The sequence below is a fragment of the Apteryx rowi genome, unplaced genomic scaffold (genome assembly GCF_003343035.1).
Source record: "Apteryx rowi isolate R43461 unplaced genomic scaffold, aptRow1 scaffold_34, whole genome shotgun sequence".
In the NCBI taxonomy this organism is placed as follows: Eukaryota; Metazoa; Chordata; class Aves; order Apterygiformes; family Apterygidae; genus Apteryx; species Apteryx rowi.
This window is the reverse complement of record NW_020449863.1, coordinates 3,028,805-3,047,376: the sequence shown is the minus strand read 5'-3', so window position 1 is coordinate 3,047,376 and position 18,572 is coordinate 3,028,805.

Here is an 18,572-nt window from a genome sequence, read left to right as displayed (position 1 = left end):
TAATATCTTTTACTATTCAGAGTCTGGAAACCGTATTTTAAACAAGCTTCCGGATTCACAAAAAGCTGAAACCAGCCACTTTCCTCTATACACAGTGCAATCAGGTTTCTATTACCTTATGAGATGGTTCACATTAAAAGAAATGGTTCATGTTCTAAGGAATTACAGGATCATTTTGTAAATTGGATTAGAATGAGGAGGCTTAAAACTCTTTAGTAGTTTTACAAAATATAAAGAGACCATTGTAAAAGCCTATGGATAAACTGTGTGTTTACACTGAACTTCCCTGACCACCCAAAGAAGTGCCTTGAACAAAGTGCTAAACAGTAGCTTACATATACAGAAGTATGATTTTTTTCTATGTGTTACAATACTAAAATCTCCAAATCAACAAATTTTTCATGTAAATAATTCTAATAATGAAGTCATTATCACAAAAACATAACAGTGAAATCTGCTGACAGAGACAGTATATTTTTTCTCAGTAGATGTTCAGTATTTAGCCAATAGTTATCTGGAAGCCTTGGGCTGTATTAGAGATCTGAGTTGACTTATTCCCATGTAAAAAGGGATGGGAGAACAGCTCATTAAAAAATCCCATGCTCGAGAATTTACTCAAGAATACACAGACATGAAGTGATAAACTACCTAACTTGACTACAATCTATGAAAGTGTCACTCATACAGCTTCAACAGAATTACAGCTAAATTTGCTCAAATTTTTAAAATCATACACTAAAGAAAAATATGAAAGCCTTCTCAATGGTCTCAGTACCTCAACTATTTAATGTTTCCTCATAAAAGTTTAACTAATGAATAAGAGAAGGTGCCCAACTGTGTTAGCACTGAAAACTTATGACTCCTTTGCTACTAGGAGTATCTAAAGAAAAGCTATTTACTTCTTGACAGGCCAAAAGTAATTTTGAAGGGTTCTGAAAACTATGTTTTCTAATCCAGCCTATTAACTTTCATTAGTAAGCAAAATGATGTTAACTAAGCCGTAATATTATCTTTGTTTAGTCCTTTATGCACAAACATTTACTTACTAAATGCTTTTAAAGGTCTTTTGTTTTGCTGACTATGCATTAGACTGTTTAGATGAAAGATACAATTAGTGTTTTAATTACCTTAATTTTTTTAAAAAGCCATAATCTCTTACTTATCTCTTTCTATTGTGTGAGTGTCAGCAAATGAAATGTTAGAATAGGTGAACTTTGACCTTAGTTCCTAGGCTCTGAATTTTTTCCCGCTTTTAACCAAGTAGAATTAAGTGAAAACCTATGAGACATTTCCTGCTTTTTAAAGACTTTTTAGCATATAAAACATCAGATATATGTGCTTAAGTCTTTTACTCCATGGAAGTGGTATACAAAACCCTAAACTGACAGATAATTTTCATACCGGCCTGGTAAGGTCCCGATTGCCTCCATTTTTACAGGAGTCCAAGGAAAGAGATTTAAGGACCTGGCTGGGGTATTCAGTACTGGCAAGATGTCCTCTTTCTACATAACACTAATGACTAATAACATTAACTATATTCTACATAAAATTAATTAAGAACAGAAATGCAGATGCTTAGGAATAACTAAAATATTCTTAAGTTAAGGAAAAGCAAGGAAAGCATCACAAAATGATTGGGAGTTTGGTTCAGATAAAATAGGCAAAAATTCTCATCTTTGAAGCTAATAAAATCAAGCCTATGATGCAGAAATTACTCATTCACAGGTTGCATGAAACCCAGTATGGGATACAGTCATACAGATTAGTTACCACTATAGAGTCCCTTGTTTCAGATCCAGGGACTACTATGATCCTTTTCTGTACTATCCAAATAGTTCCACTCAAGTTATTATTTCTGAAGCAGCTAATATGTACAAAGGTGTATGCCTCAAAAGGGAAGGGGAGTTAGTCTGGGTTGAGAAAGAAAATTCATGACAACTGTCAATTTAGCAGATTTTCCTCATTCTAGGATTCAGTCTTAGTCTGTGAAAAGCACCTCTAATAAATTCCATGATCCTTTGAGAGCTAGATTCTACTTCTCTTACTTACATTGAGTGATGTTCTCCAAGAGTCCAAAGCAAAGTACCATTCAGCAGGGGTACAGATGGAAGAGCTTGGTCCTTAGAAATGTTATACAATATTTGAAAGAAGAAAATCATTCTTTAGGACTTCAGCCCAGATTTTGAAATTCAGTTACTGACTTTTGTTTTATTTATCTGCCTTTAATATATTTACAATACAGCTGTGCTTAGGAAACTTCATTTACTCAGGGTTATAAGATATGCTTTAAAAGGTAAACACATTATATTCCAGTGTTGTACATAATAGATCTCAGGCAAAACTTTGTATTGCTATAATAGGTGAGTAAGCAGTTGTGTGGAACATGCTTGAGAAAAGTATTATACATGCAAAGTAATTCCCCTTAGCAGACGCCTGTCTTAAAACCTAAAACCTGCTATATACTGAGCACAATGAGGCAGCCTTTAGTAATTCATACTACTAGACATGAGAAATTGCATTTACTTTCAGTGTCTGCTGAGCATCAAGTTTCTGAGCAAGAAATGCTGGCCAAAGTTCACTCCTTTGCACCAATCCTTATTGCTACTTATAAACTGTAGCAAAAAAAACCAATCCACCCCACAAGACAATGCTAAACTAGAATCACCTTGTACCAGGTACTGGATGAATGGACATGCTGAAATAGAAAATAGGCTTACACATATTGAGAGTCTTCTTTGTGTTTGTTGCCAGACCATTTATTAGTAACAGATATCAGTTCCACCTCAGTGTAATTTAGCTTAATAGAAATAATTCTCTTTGCAAACAACAACGAAGTTAAGTTCAACAGTCAAATGTGATGGCACAAGATCATGCATCTCATCACAAACATTTCTTAAGCTCTTTTCAGAGCTTGTAGAAATAGCAGAAGCATCAAGAATCGGGAAAAATTACCCAGTTCTGCTTGGCTGAAAGACAAGGAAAAAAATAAAGCGTCAGAGGAGAGAATTTCTATAAAGGAATTAACCTTTCACTCCACTATCAATTTTTTGAAAATTACTGGGCAAAGCCATTGCAATTACATATCATGTACTGCTTATTATTAGTGTTATTATAATTTACCAAGAAGAGATGTTTACCCTTCTTTGTGATTATCAGGATCTTTTCAGCAAGTAACATGAATGCTAAAGAATGCAAAGAGTGAAATTAACTTTCTGATAAGGGCTGTCAAGTAGCAAAGAGAATACACAGAAAAAATCCCTTTATATCTTCTTTTAATAGCAGTATTCATATACACTGCTGCAATGTCTTGAAAGTATGAAATGAGAGGGAAGCGTGGTGTTTCAGCTTGAGAGTGCCTGTTAAAATTTACTGAATTCGGTTCTTACTAGTTATATGATCCATCGGGGCTCTCAAACTGGCCTGAACTCACAGTGTGTATCATATCCGTGTGGTCCTCTTTTTTAACTCTCTTTGGGTAAACCCTATAATATACCCATTGACCAGCTGTATTCTTTCTAATCTCACAAAATCCCACTTGGCAAATATCAGTGACAGAGATAATGTAAACCTGTGGCAATCAGGGAGGACTTTAGTTACTGGTTAACCTTCAACCCTGTATATACAAACACAGCTTGATCTCTGACCATTGTTGAGAACTGGAAGTTTCATGGCATTATTTAACAACCCTGTTTGCTTTAAAGGATAATCTCCCTCCCTCCCTTCCTGCAGCACCCAAGGTTCGCTGAAAGCTCTTCTCGCAGCAGCCTGCACGACCTTTTTGCCTTGCTTAAAATGCAACCTGTATTGATTTAAGTGGATGTCACCCTGCGCACATCGCGGGACCAAGCTGTGGGCATTTCCACAGCTCCGTTTATAGCAGCAGTTACTTGTCCTGCACTACTATTTCAATGTTTCTGATCAAGACTGAGACAGCAAATATGTAGTTACTTAAATTCAACTGTATAGTTTTATCTTGGCAAGGGACTGATCAAAAAAAACAAAACAAAACAAGGCAAGCTTATCTTTTCTCCTACACTTAAACAAACTTGGTCAACTTCCAGACAAATGTTGCAATAAATTGTGTTTTTTCACACATGAAATATTAACTCATGCATGAGAGAAAGTATTGGACAAGAAAAAAAAAACTACCTGATTCTAAAAGCCTTTTCCTTTTGTGTTAATTTCCTGTATTAATTCCTCCCCACTCAAAATAGCAGAGGGCTCCTGTTTTTTCACAGCTATTAATGCTACAGCTATTACTGATACCACCTTGATGGCTTTTCTTGGTGGTTTTCTTTCATCTTATTTCACAGAGTTTTCAGTCTCACAATGATAAAGCCTTTATCTTACTTTGTCTAGCTCTTTTTAAATTGCAAATGATAAAACATAAAATTGCAGCTGCATGTATTTTGTATACCAAAATAATTTTATTTAGATTGTGTCTGGTAGTATCTCAACCCCCCCCCTTTTTTTTTTTTTTTTTGAAATTGTGGATTGTATTGATGACTACAAGGATTCTCCTGTGGCCTCAATGCCTTTTTTTCACCTAACTTTATTTCACCAACACCATTTACTCAAGAAAACCAATGTACAGCAACATACACCTCCTTGAACTAACATCCCAATTTTATTTTCATTTAAAACATATAATGAATAGGAAACCCTGAAACTAAATCCAAAAGATCTCTGCTCTAACCTCTGTTAGAGAAATTAGCATTTGAATTTATACCTCTTTTCTTACTAATTTCTGTGGAATCCCACATATCCATATAATTATGTTTCCTTATTATTCATGGTATCATAAGTTAAGTGTTAAGCAACAATGTCACATTCTTTGGAAATCCATGTGTATAACACCCTTTTAAGAGATCTTCCAGGAATTGGTAACCTTGAGTATTTTTTTAAGCCTTGTCAGCCATATTGGTGATTTCTACTGATGTTATTTCAAAGCAATGCCCCCCAAAACTGTATTGAACATGTTTCGCTAATAATGTAAAAAGTTTTCCATTTTAAGATGTTTTTACAAGTGGCAATATGCTAAGTCTATAACTGCTCTAATATTATAACCATTTGCTATTAATCTTCCTTAATAGTAATTTTATTTTTTCTCCCTCTCTGGTGTCTGAAAATCTGACCTGTGCCTAGGGAACTGTAAAAATAAGAGATGGGCAAATGTAAAACCCTAGACTCTGACAGATTCCAAATTTGATTTCAATCTAAATCCTACATAAATATGAACATGGTAGCTTTGGCCAACATCTATTAAAAAAAATGAAAGGCACGTACAGTGTAGGTCTGCAATTGTTAAAATACCAGGAGGAATCCTAGAGGAGTTCTGCTACAACAAAACCACTTCTGATTTTATTGGCAAGTTTTGCCTGATAATGAACATAGGCTCTGGCCTAAAAATTTGTTGTCTGTCAGTTTTAGAGATGATCCGGCCCTAGCCTTCTTTGTAATGTTTGTTTTATTGCACTTAATTAATAAAAAGCAGGTCATTTGAATGATTTTAGCTTTCTAGTACAGCTCCTTCGCAGCTGTTCAGAACAACAAAACAGGTCATGTCTGATTAATTAGGGATTCCTTCCCAAAATAAATTAAATAACATCAGTTTAAAGCCCCACCCAGAAATCTTGAAAAACAACATGTTATGCTGGGCTCCTGGGTAAACAAGCACACTTTGACTCTGTCTTTGTCCCTTGAGCAAAGAAAGATTAATTGTGGGGAGTGAAACAACAGAAACTAAGGGTGTTAGGACTATACTTTTGCTCTCTCATTTCTCAGCAGCAACTGCATTTTATCTGCACTCTTAAATCTTAACAGCATCTGACTAAAATGCCAAGCTGTAACATATCAAAATTCAACAGGGTCTGACCTATTCTGTCATTTCTGCTTATTCACCAGTAAATGAAGGCGAGCTTTCTCCTCCATAAAGAGCTTCTGTCAATAGGCACCTCCTAACAGAGTTGCAGTCTCCCCAAGGTTCATGAAAAGGTAACCACGGAAAGCTTCTCCTTTTCCAGGCTTCGCACCACAGGCCTTATTTAGTAAACCAATGTAAGAAAGTAATCGGACTTTACAGGAATATAAAACTGTACAAAGTTATGACTATCTAAAGTATGCATGTACAGTAAAACTTTGGGGGGGGTGTTCTGAGTTTCACTCATTTAAAACTCTTTTGAATTAATGCAATTCATCCTCAAAGAATTTTTTGGTGTATCTGAATAATTTTTTTATTATTATAAGAAATGCAAAAGTAACTTTCAGATTGTCCAAGTTAAAATATTTCTACTCTTTTAACTGAAAACCTAACTTTTTCTCTTGGAGAAGTCTGTGGAACAAGAGGATAATGTGAGAATATGTAGCAACTCTAGAAAATAACAACTTCCTATGTATTTTGTGATATATTTTCCAAAGGATTTGAACCACTAATAGGAGCCCTGTGTCCACTGCACTGGGCTGTAAATGGTATCCAGAGACATGGTTCATTTTCAGTGGAAGACATAAGTAGAGAGCAATTAGACTATAGGTTTCAAGAGCTCTGTCTGGCACGTAGGGCATGTCGTGGGGATATTTGACTGACTGATTGTCTTGTGATCACAGTAATGGGCAGAAGGAATAATGTTTTTATGCTGTCCTTAGATTCTGGCATGTCATATTAGTAAAGTCTTTCTGAGGCCAGTCTGCCAGCAAAGTCATTCCAATGGTTTGATTTGAGGAGCCCAGTCAAGAGTGAAGGGAGATACAAAGTACTTACTGGGATGACAAGAGCCTTTTGAAATTGGAAAGAGTTTCCCGGGATTATATTATGGTCTCATGGGAAACTTTTCATTGTCCCACTGAAAATCCTGCCAAGGATGCCAATATGAAATCATTTTCAAATCCACCGAACATTGTTTTCTTTTTTTGATCTGTTTTGTTGCTGCTGCTTGGTTCTGGTGATTCTTGTTTGTTTGTTTTGTTAAATATGAAGAATAAGTATGAGATTATTACCTTAGGAACTATTTCATAATATGGGATGTTTCATTTTCAGGAAGTCTGACATCTTAATTTAGTCCCAACAATGCACAATATTATCCTTGTATTCATTACGTTTACAGAATCACAGAATGGTTGAGGTTGGAAGGGACCTCTGGAGATCATCTAGTCCAACCCCCCTGCTCAAGCAGGGTCACCTAGAACACGTTGCACAGGATCGCGTCCAGGCGCGTTTTGAATATCTCCAGAGAAGGAGACTCCACCACCTCTCTGGGCAACCTGTTCCAGTGCTCTGTCACCCTCACAGTGAAAAAGTTTTTCCTCATGTTCAGATGGAAGCGTCTGTGTTTCAGTTTGTGCCCGTTGCCTCGCGTCCTGTTGCTGGGCACCACTGAAAAGAGTCTGGTCCCATCCTCTCGACACCCTCCCTTCAGATACTTGTATACGTTGATAAGATCTCCTCTCAGCCTTCTCTTCTCCAGGCTAAACAGGCCCAGCTCTCTCAGCCTTTCCTCGTAAGAGAGATGCTCCAGTCCCCTAATCATCTTTGTAGCCCTTCGCTGGACTTGCTCCAGTAGTGCCACATCCCTCTTGTMCTGGGGAGCCCAGAACTGGACGCAGTACTCCAGATGKGGCCTCACCAGGGCTGAGTAGAGGGGGAGRATCACYTCCCTCSACCTSCTGGCAACACTCTTYCTGATGCABCCCAGGATACCATTGGCCTTCTTGGCCACAAGGGCACATTGCTGCCTCATGCTTAACTTGGTGTCCACCAGCACTCCCAGGTCCTTCTCGGCAGAGCTGCTTTCCAGCAGGTCAACCCCCAGCCTGTACTGGTGCATGGGGTTATTCCTCCCCAGGTGCAGGACCCTGCACTTGCCTTTGTAACGCTTGTAAACTCCCATCATGCTTAGGTGTGATGGATTTTAATTTACTTAGAATAGGTCACAAAACTATATGAATATTGTTAAATATAAATGTGTGTATTATCTAATAGTGTATAGAAATACTGTTGAATATTACATATTTAATTCAAAATAGTTTATGAATATTGAATATGAACAGTAAAATGGCTATGCCCATCAAAATACAGACAAGAAATGCACATTTTAAAAATATTAAAAACATACAAAAATTGCCCAAGGACAGATTTTTTCCATTATTTAAATGATTCTACTGTCACACCTTAGGAAATAAGGAACTTAAATTTAACAATTAAAAAAATATATTTGTAACTTTGGCTTTTATTATTACTGTTAAGGATACTTTTGTTGATTGCTCCCTAAATAACAAATAAATACTATTTACCAAAATAGTATTTGTGATTTAGTCCCTCCAAATCAGGAAATTATCTCCAGAATCATACCAACTTAAAAAACAAAACAGAAAAATTTAACCCCTTGACACAATGCAAGTCCCTCAAAGAAATGATGACTGAATGACAGCAGTACTTACAACTCTGAAAAAATGAAGCCTAATTACAGTATGACAGAATGAACACCAAAAAACACTAGTTACTTTTAAAGATGCGGGTCAAAGTTTTGCATAATATTTACTCTAAAACTACAGTAACCTGGAAAAAAAAAAACACCAGAAAACTTGCACTTTGTTGTTGCTGTTAATTCTTGCAATTATTTAATGCATCTCAAATATTTTGTATTTTACCTAAATATAATCATGAGACTACATGGGAATTTCACAATTGAAGAAGGCCTTATGGTTTCTGATAAAAGGAGTAATAATGTATTCCAAAGATTAAAAAAGCAGTGAAATGAAAATAAACCATATTTTTTCATGTTTTCTTTTAGAAACCCATACAGATTTGAATTCAGTTTCAGGATTTTGGGACATAGATCCATGTATTGAATATTTGGAAATAACATTACTACTGCCTATTATTAGCAATCATTACCACTGTTTATTTGTACAAGCTATGTTGTCTTTAGCAACCAAATCCTACTTTATTTGTAAGACTAAGTCTTTATTATGCAACATCCAGCTGAAATTAATGAGTCATTCATTAAGATGCCTCTACCATGTCAGCCCTTTTATTTTTACTGCTGATATAACTCAATTTCATTTAAACTGTATCCATTATTGAAACTTTCCTATGCCATAATTCCAGTTTCAGCATGGCCTTTCAGCTACTTGTATGGCCTCTGAACTACAGTAATTCTCCACAATTTTAGTTATATACCAGATTGATTTTGAAGCTGTCAAGACACCCTGTATCACAGCACCCAAAGGAGGACTATTCGGTTTCAGCATCCATATATAAATACCTCTAATGAGAATCAAAACGAGTGAAGTTTCCATATAGTGGAATTGAAACAATGGTAATACACAGACATGCATATTAAGACTGTTACAGAATTACTTCACATATGGTAGCAACTAATTTTTATTATGACCTTGGCTATTTTGCCATATTTTTAAATACCTAATGGACTTCATGCATCTTTTACACTAACGTTCTGAGTATTTTTATTTTAAAACTAACAGTACTTGTCTGTATTATGGTTAGAGGTCAAAAAGTATCAGAGATCTGCTTGAAGTGAGCATTTAAATCCTTTTTTACCTCATTTTTTTTAAAGGGAAAACAAGTTTAATGAGAAAGTTCAGGGGAACAAATTCTCTCCTGCAAAATAAGCAGAATCAGCACATTTTTTAATATCTAGTATAGCAACCCCTAAAAACAGTTTTTATGAAATGTTTGGACAGACCTTACTTATATCAAAGAACTCCTGGAATTTATACCACTGTAAAAGTCCTAACATGATGGTTCTTGTGGAAAATTAAAGTCATTAGTTTTATTTATAATAAAAATAGACAGTGTTCAGATTTTTGCATATGACCATAGCGTTCTGATTTTGGTCAATACCACTTTGGTAGCTATGAGTGACTGGGGTACACAGAACAATGGTTGAAATTGCTCTGGCAGATGAGCAAAAGGAGTGAACAATTGATGAAAGGCATCAGTCAACCACATCTAGAATATCATGTCTAGTTTTGGGCCTCCCAGTACAGGACTCTTGTTGTGTCACATCTGCTTGAAAACCCTGTTGAAATTTCTGAAACAAAGGTGATCAAGATCATTACATTAGTTCTTCAAAGGCCCTTTATTTTTACCAGAATTCTACCAGAATTTGGCCTTTTTATTATCTTACAGAAGTAAGCATCACATAGATTAAAAATACAAGGCCTAATTTGCAAGTAGCTATATGATGAGAAGAGAGTGGAAGTTACAGAACAACATAAAAGCGAGAGTATTTGAATGAATTTACTGAGCAAGGCTAATGGAGTAAAGACTGATGTCATACAGGCTCTAGAAGAGGTTATCATCATCATCTAAGTAGTAGGCAGCCCGGTAAATAACAGAACATACATTTATTACTGGGAAGAATATAAAGAGCAGGGTAGAATCAAGAGGACATTTTAAACTCATCTTTGAAATAGTGACCTGTTTGGAAATATAACTTGAGAGAAACTTGCAGCTCCAGCCAGAGCCACTGAACTCCACTGAGTACACATTGAACAAGCCATTATTAAATAAGCAATATGGTTTGCCATCTTCTCAGACTTTCATTAAGAACTTAAACCTAACCCATCACAGTCTTTACAAGGTTTTGCAAGCTCCCAACCTAAAATAGTATGTTGTTCAGGTAAAATGATGAATGTGCTATTTGCTTGTGAGTAGTAAGAGATATTGTAAGTGCCTTCAACAGGAAAACCAAGTGTCTTGTTGGAGGATACAACGCCACTACACTATCACTTCTATTATTGCCAGACAACTAGAATTTTGAAAATTATCGAACAATTCAAATGCATTCATCTGCAGGAAAGTGTCTATGCATCATGTCTGATTATTCTTTTTTTTTAATTGAACAGCAACAAAGCCGTTCCAAGAACCCACCTTAGAGCTTGCCCCAAATCTTTCCCTACTTATTGCCTAGATGGGACCCACATTCTCACCCTGACAGGAATATAATTGAAAGTAAGTGTGCAAGAGGCTGCTCAAATTGCTCATGGGATTCTACACCAGTCACAGCTCTTAATACAGTAATAAAAAGCCTACCACCTAGACCACAGCAGATTATGGCAAACACATCTTTGCTGAAAGAGACAGACCTTAATTATAGTTAGAAAAGTCATCATTTTGAATAGCACTGGTGCAGCTGCAGGTTTGTGCTTCACCTCAGTCAGTCCACATAAACTCTGTGCCTCAGGTACATCATCTGCAAAATTTGCCTATCTAGGAAGTATATCTATAAAGTCTGTAAAGCACTTTAAAATTTTCAGCAGAGTTATATTAATATTTTTCTCCCTAACAATAGCAATATTTTATCGCTGTTACAAGCAAATAAAGATTAGAACATGCATATCCTGATAACCCACCCAGAGTACTCCCAAGTATGTATTCCCCTTATGAGCAAAAGCAACAAAGATTTAGCAAGAAGCTCTTAAATAGGGCTGAAATAAGGGCAAACTACATCAACAACTATCTAGGAAGATTTGCAACTTCTCCTTAAAGCAAAAAATGTCATCCACTCATCAATGTCATCAGTTTATAGAAACATTTGGTAATTCCAGAGAAGATATACAAGAACTGTTCTTTAAAAAATTGGCAACTCTCTTAACTGTATAAAATTACTAAAGGAAAAAGCATTACCATTTAATGCTGCTTCATCTACTCAGATCAGCATCTGTGTGGGTGGTTCTTGGCTTATGCATTTGCAGAAAAGTGTTTTGGAGCAGTTAAGCTATAAGGATATCAATTACATCCTCTTGTGGGCTTTCCAATTTTAATATTGCTCTTGCCCCTTGAAGTTCAGAAGTGCAGCACCTATCAGCTTGATAATCTCTGCTAAAGTAACGTGTTAGATACCTACAAAGATTACATTGCTGCTGCTAAATCAGGGGCAGCTTTGAATGCTATCATTCATCAGGAGTGCGATGTGGCAGCTGTAACGGTCAATGGGCTGCTCTTGGACTGTCATAGTATTTGCAGTGAACTGCAATATCATCATTTGACTTCAAAAAATGGCTGAGTTACAAAATTTTAGTCGGTCATACATACTCTGAAGCCCACCATACATCATAAAAGGTTACAGTGCTTGATCATACAGTTCTGTTTGGCTGAAAGTAGCTCAAATTTCTGATTCAAATTTGAGATAGTCACAAAAATTTCCTTTAAATTTGGTGTGGAGAGATTTTTTTTTTCTTTTTAGCTTGGGCCTATCTGTGGCTCTCTATCCCAATTATTTAGTTCATAGATTGAACTAAACACACCTAATACATCTGAACTAAACACTGAACTAGCACACCAGCTATTAGATAAGCAATGGGCATACAAATTAGAGAGGCTTAATATCAAATAATGCATAGTAGGCAGCTAAGATATGAAACATGAACGATCTTATAGACATTTATTAAAAAAATCAAGCATGCCGAAATGTTAATTTTCAAATGAAATGCAGAGAACTGGAAAATTCTTCCACTCTTACTAGAAAGAAATTAGCATTAATATCTCCCTCCTCCTTTCACATCTTTCCATATATATATTTCCATATATTTTCCTTACATATTTCCTCCCATCCCTTACCTCCCATTCCACACCTCCCATGTGGAATTGCACTCAATTCCAATGACAGAACCCTCACATTACTCTCCGTCTTCCTAATCATTTTTGTCCTGTTTGAAGGGAATCTGGATTCTGCCAGGCTAACAAGCAAAGTCTGTGAGACTTTAAGAAAGCTACTCTGCACAACAGGAAAGTTTTCTTCCCATTTCTGGATGAATCCTTTTGTGTTAAGTCCAATTTAATCTATGAGACTGTCACTGTGCTTTGTTTCTTTCAGTCATTGTACATTGAATCTTCCATCTTGTTTCCAATATTGTGGATGAAGTTAAACATGATTAAAAACTAGTAGGGACATTCTGCTCAAAAATCATGCTTACAAAGAAAGCTCTTTAGCAAAATTGACATTCTTTTTCTTTTGAATTAGTAACTTCAATTTTCATTGGAAAAATCATAATAATAGCTCCCTGACTACTCAAAAAAAGTTTTTTCAGTTGCCTGCATGGGGGGAAGGAAACATTGACAGAACCTTACCTCAGAAATAAGTGGTAGTCTACTTGATTACACTAAAATTTATATTTTTGATAGAATTTCTTTCTTTTGAAATCTTTATATTTTTTGCTTTGTATCCTAATTCAGGATGGATTTTTTTTTTTTTTTTAAGTATTACTTGTGTGATGTGAATATATCTCCATTTCTAGCTAGCTTTACTCATGTCTACTGTCACTTCCCAGGCAACTAAAAACAAAGTCTTAGACATATAATCAAAATCTCTTACCAAGTCACTACAACGTGTCAAAGATCTGTCCATTATCTGTCATGGTTCACAGTTCCCCCACCCATCTACAGGAGAAGAAGCAGAATTCACAGCACATCTCTTTGCACCCCTAGCAGGAAAGGAGGAGCTATTTATGGCATTGGGTTAAACAAGTTCCAGTCCAGTCCTTACTCATGTTGAAACATACTTAGTGTCTCGTCAGTTTTTGATTTTCATATACTAGCACTGTCTTGTTCCACTTTTGTTGAAAACGCCTCTTGAAAAACATTGTTCATCTGGAAATAAAAGTGTTCATGTCCTTCAATTTGGAAAAGCTTATTCTGTACAGGATTTGTAGCACAAACATTCATTAGGGTTTTTATTTTTCATGCTAAAGAGAAACCTGATTAGAATTGCATCTCAAAGAGACAGCTAATATACTTTGTTTTAAGAATCTCTGAAATTAATTAAATATAATTTTGTCTTTGAGATCCGCTTTGTAAATTCATTCAGAAGAGTATGGACACTACTCAGTGAAAGTCATGAAATTAAATAAAAATTCTTCCTATCTAAACATTCCAGAAATCGGTAATAGGCACATGGAAAAGAGTGAATTAATACTAGGCATAAGCTTCATTTTGAAGTCTAGATACAAACTTCTCTGATCTCTGGGGAAAGGCAGACTTGCATCCTAACTTTGTTACTAAAAATCTGTGCACCAGAGCAAGACTGTAAATATGCAAAGGAATTTAAGGAAGCTGTCGACTAGAAACTATGTAGAAGTCTTTATTTTGCCATTTAACTCTATCTTTGCAATTAAATCATTAAATTAGTAGGGCAGAGAATTGCCATCAGTTTCCACAGTTGCAGAATTTCATCTGCCTCTCTCTGCATTAGGTAAAACCGAATGGCTGAACTGGGGATGGGGTGGAAAGGGGAGGAAGGACATAGGATTATAATATGCCACTCAAAAATAGTCCTGGAAAGTCATAGACAAGGAGAAAACTTAAAACTTTATGCAGGAAGCACAGAAGCAAATTCTCTATTATGTTCAAATGAAAGCCAAGCTTCATGCTGAATGGTTTTATGCCATTTTACAATCAGTAGCAAAACTTTCTAATACCTTCACAGCAATTTGTATAATCTTGTGAACCATGAATACAATAAACCAGCAATTCATCCACATGCCATGGTAGGCCCATTTACTATTGTGTACAGCTTGTTTTTCTTAGAGCTACAAAAGTCTTGAGATTGCTAGTCTTTGCTTTGGAAAAACACCACAAATAGTTCTCCCAAATACTCTAATCCTGTTTTTTTTTTTTCTTTATTCATTGCCCCATCTTGCTTAAGTTATGAAGAAAGTAGCAATCAGTAACATACTATTTATACACTGATTACATTCCAATAGTATAATGTACAATAAAATGCAAATCTGCCCTTTACTGGGGAGGTGTCTGCATTATTATAGAAGGAAGAAATTTGCCCAGAGACAAGAGAGTTCTCAGAATCAATATAATTAAAGGGCAAATGTCTAACAGCCAAAGGCAAGCAATTTGAGGCTGAGTGTCCTAGCCATTCCAGCCCGGTCTGACTAAAGAGAAACCATATGCTTCCAAGCCCTCAGGAGGTTAAGAACAAAACAGTCTCTTCTGTTTTCTTCAATTAATTAATGGAACTTGCATTTACCTACTTACTTTAAAATGGTGAGCATCAACAGCTCATAGTAGTTTTATTGTTATATGTAGCTACTCCCCACAAAATTATCACCATTCTCACCAAGTGTAGTGACAGAAATCTTTTTTTAATGATCATCTTGTAGTACATGTCCGTTCAGAGTAGTCTTAGGGGTAGAATCACACTTTTCAGGGACTAACCCACTGTATTATCCTGTTTACACAATGTACTACTTCTAATCATTTCAGAAGTACATTGGATTTATTTTCACATCATTCTTTACCATGAAATTTATAGTTTATAAACAACTTTAAACTATGTTTGCCCTTGACAAGGTCAAGAAGGGCAGGCAACTCATCAGCCACACCTCCAGCTATAAAGTAGCTCAGATCTGTCTGTCATCTGAGTCAACCAATAAATAATAAAGATTGATGAAAGCAGCTCTTAAAGTACTTTCGAAATGCATTCTATTTTCAGAATCACTAATGGTTGGCCATTAAAAAAGAAAACAAAGAGTTTTTTTCTTTCCCCCCTTTTTTTTTTTCTCTTTTGTTAGAGTTGCATATACAGCTGAAGTTTATAGTCTGCCGAATACTTTTTTCAACAGGGAAAAAAAGTCTGCTACTGTGATGGAACCAACATTGTGATGAAGAGTGCTGTTATATGAAACTTGCTAAACAACATTCTACAGAGTAGTTATAGAAAGTAGGATAATTAATTTATGGCTTTAGAATATCTATGTTTTTTTATTTGTCCTTTATCCTCATGTTTATGTCAGGAAAAAGCCATCTCATTATGAAACTCTTCACTATTCCTCCTTCAATTAAACCGGAAACTACAAAGTGGGTTGGAAGAACACACAGAAGTCAGTAGTAGTTATCAAGTAAACCATGTTCCCAATTCCACGGATTAGATGAGAAGCACTTAGGGAGCATAGGGAAGACTTGGGGCAGAAAATACATAGTTCTGCCAGAATGCTCTATATAAACTCTTTAAATTTCAGAAAGTTTATCCTTCAATACTCTAGGCATGCATGCTCTTACTTCTGAATTCAGACTTCCAGATGGTAGAACTACCATGAACTTCAGTCACGTGCCCTCAACATGGTTATTCAGGGCTGCAATGAGTCAAAATATCATTATGCAATGCATACCAGTGCATGCAAATAATTGTGTGGAAAACCTATCTGCATGCACAGGTGGGTATTAGATGTAAATTTCAGGAGCAGACAAGTGTAAGCCAGGCAGGAATACAGGTTCAAATACAGCAACTATGTTAATAAATATACCCAGTCAGTAACATAAAATCTGCGGTATAACTGGTCTCTGTGAGCACATACTATGGTATCAGTCTTAAAATGGCAGAAGACCTTTTTTTTTTTTCTTTTCTCCATTCAGAGCAAAATCTCTGCTTTTGTCTTCATGACTTGCATTACAGTGAATCTCAGCAGCCAGGGAAGAAAAGAAAAAGTAAAAGAAAGAGTGGAATTAGCTCCTGATTAGCCCTTGCAGCCCTGGACTAGAAGAATGGTTGCCATGAGGAGATAGCAGATACACAGTCCAGTTGGCAGACACGAGAAATATGGGGTTGGAATACACTTAATATGAACAGATCCTTCAGACGATGAAGCTGCCAGATCTCAATAGACTATGTACATAAGTGAGACGTTTAGATTCTCATAGTTTGGCCAAATCTCAGCAGCTTTTTCACCAGAAGGACAGAAGACATTAACCACCACCAGATTCTGGCACTCTCCCCACACACACCCCTATAAGCATGGAATTACTAGAAATTTCACCTCATTAGCTGCATATTTTTAAACCTTAGCAAACTAACTCCTCTTGACACTTTCTTAGCAATGGCTGCTCCATTCTTGCTGAACATTTTCCAGAACTGTTTAGGCTGAGGCAGATATCCCACATGGAAAATATTAAGTGGAATTACTAAAATTTGGCAGCATTATAAGCAAGTGAACATAGGTTATTATAAAACATTAAGCAGCTTTAATGTTAGTTATTTCTACCTGTGTCACCTGTGTCACTTTTTTAAGTTAACTGAGGCATTACCAAATCTGAGTGATCTTTTAATAGAATTTGAAAAAGGTGTGGTACAAAGAGATCCTTTAAAACGCTCAGATAAAGATCCTGTTATGGAACAGGAGACACCAATCATCTTCATCTTTCATTGTGACTTTCTATATACATTAGCAAATTCTAGGTCTCTATCAGACCAGGTTCAGAACTAGGACACAGAACAGTTTGAGGGTATCCTGTGAGCAGATCTTTGCCTTCTGTAAACCAAAAATCTGGTGAAGCAGTCCAAGTCAGAAGATCTAAGCTAATTAGCGTTAAACAGTGAATTGAAATTGCAGTTGCAACTGCAACAGTCGCAGACAGCTGCAACAGTTGCAATACCATAACATCTCCCGTGTTACTTACCAGAGTAGAGTATTATTATACTGCAAATATTGCTAATATTATTTTATTCCTGGGACAGCAGTTTTAAAAATAATGGAAGCCTTCTGTAAAATAGGCCTCTTCCTTTTCTCATTTCTTACTGATAAGTATTATAACAGATCCACATACCTCATAAAAAAAATTTTAAACTATCACATTGTTTTCAGTCTAAGAACTAAAGTGTACACACCACTTGATGAGCCAGTCACTGAAACATGGAGGAAAAAAAAAACCCTAAATTTTAAGGATTTCCTTGAAGCACAAGATGGATGAAACATCACACTGCAACTCTAGCTAATGGCATTCAGCTATACTTTCAAGTAATCCTCTAACCCATTTGTTACTAGGCTCTTCCCCAAGTTTATATATATACATATAGTCCACTGAAGTCTTACATATGTTCATCTTTGTGCAAAAATAAACATGACTTAATGCTATGATGATTCATGTCAGTCCTTGAAATGCCCTCACTGCAAAGGCCTGCTCTTTCCATGCAGTGCAGGAGGCATGTTTCCAGCCCTGCCATCTTCTACTGTATGCATCCAATGGCAACAATTCTTTCAGGAGAGAAGCAGCAAGCTGGAAATCCTCCTATGAGCCAGCAACTGCACTGTGTCGGGTCAGCTAGCACAGAAAAAGTGCTCACATGAAACTGACAAATTAACATATACGAATCAATTTCAAAGGCATTTTTGTATAGCATAATTTAAGACACTTGATAATTCACATGCAAAACCACACAAACACAATTTGGAAATAAGATGTGTTGTATATGTCATTCAGATAATTCATTTACGGGCTATAGTGCCGAAGTTGCACAAAAGTTTTGTGAACTCAACACAGAGAAGTCATTCTTTAAAAAGCCATCACTTGAAACGAGAAGAAATTTTCAATCAGACTATCAGTGATTTCAAGGAGGAGCATATCTGTGTTCAAATATTCTGCTGTGCATCAGAAAGTATTTTTTATTGTTGCTATATTTTTTCCATGTGTGATCTAGTATCTTTTGTAAAAGAAATTCCTATTCATTCCTATTTGCACACAAGTTTGCTTTAGATATTCAAGTTAAGAGTCTAAAATTTTAGTACAGCATTTAGTGCATCAGATGATGGAAAACATACATTGTTAA